Genomic DNA, 9,165 nt, shown 5'->3' with positions numbered 1-9,165 from the left:
CATTTATGTGAGGAAACAACAAAGTAGCCCATCAGCTGTCATATGCTGGAGATCAGGACAGAAAGGACAGCTATTTTCACTCTCACACAATTTTAACAACTTTGCACTATTTCGCTGTAAGGTAAGAGTACATACTGAACATATCAGTCTTTTATGAAGCATTACATCTACATTAGTATGCAGTCATTAACACTGACTTGATCAATAAGTTCATATGCAACATGTTTAATGGCAGCATATTCATAATTTATACATTATGGATTGAAATGTTAAATAAAGTATTACATGGAGTAAAAACTAGTTATTAATGATCAACAAACAACTTAGATGCACTTCTATGCATTTATAATGACTACAGGTATGCACTTATGACCTTTGAGTGTATCAAGCCTCGTTAATTTTTGTGATTCTTGGTTCATGCAAGGACTGTAAGTTCTGCAGGACCTCGAGACTCAAACACAACTCTCAGATATCCTCACAACTTGTAAAAGGGAACAGACAAAAGCACAAAGTGATGGCGAACATATACATATTTAAAGCAAGATGCGAACTCAAGCCCTTTCAGGTTTACAGAATAACAAAAGTAGGACCAGAGTCTGACTTTGTAGGAGGGGTTTAAGAAAGAGACAGGAGCCATGGGGTACTTTAATCTTAAATATATTGATTTTATATTGAAACACCATAAACAGACTCTCGGTAATGTTAAGCTCTTATCGTAGGAAAAATATTTCTGGGATGTCTAAGACTTCCTCTGGTTTGTAGTCAGTTAGCCACCTTGAGCCAGATATGTCGGGCTCATTTCCAAAGTGCTCCAGGTGCTCTGTTTTCACACAGGTGAGCTCAGGTGAATTGGAAAACTCAGAGTATCTCCTCGGGGGTAAGGAGGTGATTAGGCTCAGGGGTGGCTCGCCAACCCCTTCGCCAGTTAGTGGCAAATCCGAATTGATGAGCATGAACATGTCCATGGAATCTCAATTTCCTGTCTTAAAAAGGAGTTCTTCCTTCCCACTGTTGCCAAGTACTTCCTCAGAGGGAGCCGTCTCATTGATGAGGCTTCCTCTGTATTACTGTAGGCTCTTTACATGACAGCGGGGAGAAACGGGAAGATGCTCACAGAACGAGGCTCAGCCATCTGCCTTGATGGCACAGGAGGGTGAGGGGAAGCAGAAGCGAGGAAAAGAAAGAGAGCAACAACAAACAGCAAACAGGAAAATAAAAAAGTCTCACAATTTCTTCTGCTACTGACCAAACACAGGCCTCTAAATCACAGCTACACTTAAAGGTCTTTCAGGCCATTAAACAACCACAGAGAACAGGCAAAGAGAACAATTTCTGCAGCCACCTACAGCACAAGAAAATAGGTGGTTGCTCTCTTTCAGCTTGGCAACATATTACCTGAGCGGCTTTTACTTCCTTGCAGAGGCATGTCAAAACACAGCCGTGAAATCCTCCAGTGGCTCGGTCCCCACGCCGCGCTTCTAATATGCCAGACGCACTTGCAGTTACAAAAGGACAATTGTGGCAATTTCCTCTTTCCCTTAATCATCTCCCCTTTTTTATGATAAGGATGTAGCTAACTGCAGAGGTGAAGTTACATTCTAATAAAGTCAGCCGGTTAATAATGTAATCTTAAATTACGCCGTAATTACCGCCTCTTAGTCACCGGGGGATGCTCTGTAATTCAATCACTGGCCCCAGCGATACTGTACAATAAAAAAAAAAGAAGAGGCGCATTATCTGGGCTATTTTACCGTGGAAATGAATAGCCCTACCCACTACCGCTCCCGCTTGGGGTAATTAGACAGCGCAGTCTCAGCTGCACACAAGCCCAGACGCTCAGTTATCAGCAAGGAGAGGCCTTATCCATCAGGGCCTGCAGGGAATCGGCATTTAATACACACATCTGCATTTGTTTATGGCGACAACCGGGCGTGTGCATCTGTGGTAGACGTATATGTTTACAAGCCCCTGCGTGCGTTTATTTGCGAATAAGGTGTTTTTTTTCCGTGTGCGGGAATTCGAGTGTAAATCTGCAGATCTCGAACTCTGTAAATCTCTCCCTGCAGTCCTCCTTAACCCCCAAACCACCTCGGATGAGAATGAAAAGTTCTCCTCTCAGAGGACGCGCTGGGGAAGAAATGTGTGGGAATTGTTTTCCGCCTTCATTCTGGGCTGGGTCAGGGTTGTGCGCTGCAGACACACACACACACACACACACACACACACACACACACACACACACACACACACACACGAATACAAGCCACAAGATCCAAACCCAATTTGTCATTTATTTTCAAGTGGGTGATTTCTTTAGAGGCACTGCTTGCTAGATATTATGTGGCAGGGAAAATCTAATGCCCCTCAATAGGTTTTCCCCAGGAAAAGGGGGTAAATTAGATTTGCGAACTGGGAACTTCATTTGGCAGGACTGTCTCTTACTCCGAGAGTGCAGCGAGGAGAAGGAGGAGGAGGAACCTGTGAAGAGAGTGTAGGGGGAGAGAAATGAAAATCCATACTGCAGTGCTGAATCAGCAGCGCCTCTTGTCCCTCTTTTTCTTCCTCCCCTTGTTCTGGGAACCCCTCCTCTCCTCTTGCCTCGGCATCGCCAACGAGGAGGCAGTGTTGTCAGTCTCTGTTTCCTCTCTTGGCATGGCACTTCTTCCTTTTTATCTTGTTAACACTACCATGTAAAAGTCCAGCAAGGCTCAGAGTAAATACCCTCCCGTTGAAATTGGAGGTAAGCCCCTTGACCCCTCTCGCATGATGGGACCACTGAAGAAGAGATGGATAAAATGGATGACAGGCCCAAGCAGGGGGGTCACGTGCAAGGGCAAGTCATGAGAAGAAGAAGGACGCAGAGATAGAGGGGCGGTGGTCGCGTCTCGCACTTTGTTGGGACTGCAGAAGATGAGGTTTGGATGGAGTTACCCCACCTGGTCTCCTCTTACAACATAAAGCCAAATAGATTTTCATGTCACACACCTCCCGAACAACACATCTGTGCCTGAGCAGGGGGTTAGAGGCATGACAAATCTGACACGGGGGCGCTCTTATTTGCTGCGCTGACAGCCAACACTTACCCAGGAGTCAGTGCCCAATCAGATGGATGCCGACGGCAGTGTAAAAGAGGTGTAAGCAAAGACAAGGTACGAATGTAATATGAAAGCATACACATGGAAAGACTGGAGGATACTGAGGTCGTGTAGAGCAGCCGATGTGTGTCGAAAAATGACGTGAAATGAGCGCCCAGACTTGAAGAGGCTGTGGATCTTGTGAGGATTTCATTCTTACAGAAACTTAAGGATTGGAAATAAAGCTTAAAAGTAGAATTGTATTCCTCTCAACAACACATATCTGCCCAAAAATGGTCTGTTTGCAGACATTACTCTTTGCCTGCATTTCCACTTTAACTTTGTCATTATTTCTGTATCTTGCACAACAAGCTAGCTCCTAAGCAGACAGCTACAGTCAAGGGAAATACTCTGCACTTTGTCTTGTTAAGAAGGAGAGAGAATGTAAAGTTTACTCTGTTTACAGTAAATAAGAATTGGTGAGACTTAAACCCAGATTTCCAGAAAACTTTCACTTTGATGTGTCAGATCTATGCCAATGGCATTTTCCCCCCTTTTGTGGCAAATGATTATTTGAAGAATGTTATCAGATGTTGGCAGTGCTGTGTGTCAAGAGACCAATCACTACAAGCTTTTATACATTTGAAGCATTGATGGCCTCGGGGGGAACCAAACCCAGGACTCTTGTACTTTTAAGCTTTTAGCTCCATGCTCTATGGAGCATAATCTTGGGACAGTGTTCTTCCAATCCTGGCAGTGTTTTCTTTCTTTTCCATGCTGCAACCATCAGGTTATACTGTAGTTGTATGAGTCTCCTCAGCAGCAGTATATGCCAACAGCCTGCGTGTTTAGGTTGGAGGATTAAGCTTGGTCTAGTCTTTCAGATCCTTACCGCAGTCTAGTCTTAGGCCAAGACCCACATTTTTTTGCTAAAGGGCTGCTCATGAAAAAGGAGAAGAAACTTTAAAATGACTAAAACAAAGCTAGAGACCATCCTACGATGGAATCACACCATCTGTGTGATCTGTGTGGGCTCTCAAACCACACCTGACATGAGACATATTTTGTTTATAAACCAGATAAAGATACCTTACTTGGAGAGTTGGGCTAAAAATGGAAAATGGGGTGAGAGGGAGCCATGGCACCTTTGACCAACTTCTTGGCTCTCTCTAACCAGTGCTCACAGACACGAGCAACGTTCAGACTGAACCTGTGTTTTGATTACAACTACACGCTTTAAGTTATCAGACTGTATCTTATGTGAATGGAAGATGACCACAGAGAGATACACTGTCTCTGTTGGTTTGTTGGCTTCAGTTTCCAGTCCCAAAGACCTGTCTGTCTCTCAGTGATATGCAATTATGTAAACAAGAAAGTTTTTACAAGACTCTATGCAGTTCTGTAAAAAAATAAATATATAAATAAGAGCTTGCACCACCTTTAGCAGCATTAACATGAAGTAAATGTTTTCTCTATGACTCAGTCTCTCACATCATTGTGGAGGAATTTTGGCTGACTCTTCTTTAAGAGATTGCTTTAGTTCAGTGAAGTTTCCAGATAGTTTATGTCTGCAAAAAAGATCCTTCTACGTTTCACTCAGGTTGAGCTCTGGACCCTGACTAGGCCATATCTGCACTTTTCTTTTCTTTTTTAGCCATTCTGTTTTAGACTTTTAGGATGATCATTGTCCTGCTGCATAATCCAGTTTGGATTGAGATTGAGCTGTCAGACAGATGTCCTCACATCTGACTCCTTTGTGACTGTAAGGTGCTCAGGTGGCTGCAAAACAAACTCAAATCATGAGCCCTCCACCACCGTGCTGTTGCTTACCCTCTGAATTCCTTTGGAAGTAGTAAATATGTACTTGGCTTGGTCCTACAGAAGCCTATGCACACATAGGCTGAGCACATACCACCTGAAGAAGGGGGTGCAGGTAGTCTCCAACCTCTATTTTCTCCATGCTTCATCTCACTTTTTCTGGGGTGTTTTTTTTATTTGTAGGTCTAGTTAGTCTCCCTGCAGTTGTGTCATGGCTGCTCTGTTCATATGACAAGATATTCTCCGTGCCAAACTACACAGAGCTACAGTTTACTCCAAAAAGCCTACATGACATCTACAAAAAAGGTTGCATCTCCTAGGTCCGGGTAAGGTTTGCCCCTCCGGGGGCAGGGGTACCCGGACCTGGGATATAGAGTATGTTTGGGGAGTATGAATGTGTGTATAGTGTCTATTTGTGTCTGTCTCCACGTCGGGTGAGTGCCGAGTATTTGTTTGTGTCCCATCTGTAACAACCGAAAATCAAATCAAATAAATACATAATTATAATAAAGGTTAAGCAAACGGACCAATATGGCAAGGCCATGATGATCCACTTGGTGAAGTAAATCTGCTTGGAATCTTTCTTGGCCTTCAGACAACAATTCTGATGGCTACAGATCAAAACAGGACAGGCAAAAAGAAAAAAAAAGGAGAAAAAAATCCATAATTTCTGTTCCTATCATTGCAAATGAAGGCCTATCAACAGATTTTGTATATCATTCCATGATATTATCAAAACAAGGGAAAAAAAAGAGGCAAATTTTAAGATTAAGTCAGAATTAACACTTTAACTGAAGTGATAAAACCTTCAGGCCAGGATCAGCACTGAGAAACAAACACCATTGGACCCACATCCAGTTTATATGGTATGTACACATGTCAGTCTAATAGCATAAAAGAGGATCGACTCTCTGTCTGGGTGAAAATCACTTGTTTTACGGCTTCTGCTGCCGGTGCTGAAACGCATCACATTTAAAACCACAACTGCATCATCCTCGCTACAGCTGCCATCACGCCGCAAATGTTCGCATTGTAAAACATCCAAATCAATTTGCTTTAAAAACACGTTTCTTGCAACCTTATTGGGTGGTTTTAGAGATATATGATACACCTTCAACTGCAGAGAAGGAAAAATAGTCAGCGCTAGGCGAGCCCATTTGTCCAGCTTGATGATGCCGTGGCCCTGTCACTGTTGCTGCTATTATGGGGAAAAAAAATATAGCGTGGTGGGGGGAACCTCACCCAGTGGTCTACCGACCAACCACACGCCACGCTATACACCGTGACCATTTCACAGCTCTGGGGGCATAAATCAAGATAATTCTCTGCACGCCTTGAACCCTGACCCTGCCACAACTCACACCAACATCAGATGAAGCGGGGGGGATTAAAAGTGAAGGGATGGGCTCAGAGAGATGCTGGGTGAAGTAACAGTGAAGCTGTGCGTGCATGTTAACGTGTGCGCGATAACCGCACGTGCATGCGTTTGTTGCGATTAGTCACCGCTGTCCAGATTGAGGCGGCCGTCCCATCTAAATGCTCCATCTTTATGAGCCATTAATCTTCGACTCGGGCCATTTTCATTACCGCCAAACCTTGCTTTGGAGCCACCAGCTGCATGATACTGCATAGTGGAAATTAATAACCCACCCATCTCTGCCTTACAGTCGCACCCACCCAGCCACCGCTGCCCCTCCCTCCCAGAGCCTTGCATATGATGGAAAAAGATGAGTTTCCGCACCACTTTTTTTTTCTTTCTTTGTCACTATTTGTGTCCTTGTAGCCCTGGCAAGCTTTCAGAGCCTCTTTTCCAACCATCCCGCACATCACACACCCTTTCTCCTTGTCTCCTGCTGCCATTTGACTTCCGGTACGTAAGACAAACAACTCAGCCGGGGGTTTGTAGCTGCAAGCGAGGAGAAATGAAGGGAAGGAAAGGCCTGAGAGGAGTCTCTGTCAGTGATGGAGGGAGTGGGAATAGAAAGAGGCGTAAGACAAGGAGACGAGGAGAGGAGGTGATATTAATCCCTCTGTCTTGGTTTTTATAACTGAACGGAGAAAAAAAAGAGCAGGAAATGACTCCCTGGGTTCCTCTAAGGCCTCTAGGTGCCTGCTGGTGTGCCTGTTAAGGGAAAATAGGACTGGACATTATTAAATACTGTACATGTTTGGGTAACCTGCAGGGAGAGAGAAAAGAGGAATATTGGGTGGTAAAATAGTAGAAGAAGATGGAAGAAGAAAAAGAATAAGGGGGAAACCCAGAGAGCTTGCAGAGATGTGGCCAGCGCGATATGACAGCGCTGACATCCAATAAAGAGGAACAGCGCTATGCCAAATTAATAACCCTCATTGGTGAATGGGAGGCAGAGGAAATTAGTGAGGTGCTGGCTGTTACCGCTAACTCAAAATGATGGAACACAAGGAGCGAAAAGCAAAAGCAGGGTGGCGGTAGCAGTGGTGGGGAAGGAGGCAATACACAATGAAGTGACTTGAAGTTGACGGCTGCTGTGGTCACTCGTGATGCGTGTTTATGAAACACATTCATTACGAGTCTCTGCGTGAGTCGCCCGCAGGAGTGACCAGTAAAGTAAAGAAAGTGACAAAATTGAAAAGTTGGAAATTGTTTTTTTTTTTTCGTGTGTGTGTGTGTGTGTGTGTGTGTGTGTGTGTGTGTGCCATCAGAGGGGAGCCTTTCTCATTTCCTGTTGAGAAGTGCAGTGCATTGTGGGCAAACATATATATAGGAGGCTTTGGTGATATGAATCACGGCTGGTCATCCATCACCTGACAGCAGACAAGGAGAGTCAGACGCCACAAAGAAGAAGAAGAAGTAGCAACTTTCTCGAAGAAAAGTTTGGAATTAACTTCATCTTCCTGTCCTCTGTTAGCAGCTGAGCTTGTGTTTATTGCTGTAGCTTGTTAGAAAATTCATACACAGAGAAATGTAATAAAGTTTTAAATGGACGAAGCGTCGACTGACCTCGGTTTCATCCTGATCCTTCCAAAGCAGCCCTCTAAACACAAATCAATAAAAACTATGTTCAGACATATGAGAGACTCTAAATGAACTCTACAGATTATACCGTTTCATGGCCTCTCGCCTTCCTCAGCCGCTTTGCATAATAAGATAAACAGCGTGCACCAACCCCAGCGTCTCCCATGTTGCTTGTGTATTTGTGTAGGAGACGAGGTAAAGCCGGGCGTTTTGACCCGCCTCCATTTTCAACCTACCAGTGTTGATAGACGAGCGGCGGTCTCCCGAGGCTTGTTTATTTCACAGAATATTTTCTGCTTAACGCATCACCTCTGTGCAATGTGCACACTGTGCTGTTAATCGTGGTAGGTAAGCAAGGTAGGTTCTGCACAAGAGAAGGCAAATTACATAAAGCACTAGTTTATATGTTTGTGATTTTAAGCGTAAAGGTTACAAGACTGGGTAAAATGAACACTGATGTTGTATTGGACCTCTTGGCGAACATTCGTCACAGCGTGGCAATGACCTTATGCGACATCATGACATGTATTTCCATCCGGAGTTGCATTCCTTTTTTCCCCAAAGATCTTATATAAGTAATGAGGGAGTCAGACATGCATCCCAAAGATCCTCAGTGGGGTTAAGATCTGGACTCTGTGGTAAAAATTATGTCTCATGCTTCCCCGAAAGACTCTGACACAGTATTTCTCCTGGTGAATCCTGGCATTGTCATCCTGAACACACCTGATAAAAATCCATTGATGGAAAACCTGCCCATTCACCACAATCAGGCAGTCAGCTGACCTCAGTTTTTGGGAACATAATGTTGCTGAACCTAGACCTGACCAACTGAAGCAACCCCAGATCACATCAATGAACCCACACAGTATATACTAGACATGACGGACGCATGATTCACCCACCTGTCTTCTTACCGTGATGTGCCCGTCACTCTGGACCAGTGTAAATCTGGGCTCAGCAGACCACACAACCCTTAGCCCAGGTCTAGTCGTTTGGTAGTTTAGCAGTAGAAGTTAGTCATTGTACCAGGTACAGATATTAACCGCTGCATTAATTATCCAATGAAAGCTTCTTATGTGTTTCCCTATTATTTAACAATGAATATATGTTTGCAAGTATGCATCTATGTATGTAACAAATTTATTAGCTCTTTTATTAAACATTAAGAGTTTTAGTAAGAACTATAATAAGTTTTTAGGTTTCTGTTGTGGTTAATCCAATTTTAAATAACATTTTAAATAACATTTTAAATAACATTTTGAGTAATGAGCTTGTGCA

Source organism: Copadichromis virginalis, linkage group LG23 (assembly GCF_057382275.1).
Source record: "Copadichromis virginalis isolate Kocher_CV1m ecotype Utaka linkage group LG23, C_Virginalis_male_GT1.1, whole genome shotgun sequence".
Taxonomy (NCBI): domain Eukaryota; kingdom Metazoa; phylum Chordata; class Actinopteri; order Cichliformes; family Cichlidae; genus Copadichromis; species Copadichromis virginalis.
The sequence above is the reverse complement of the archived record's forward strand: the minus strand, read 5'-3'. Positions refer to the sequence as shown.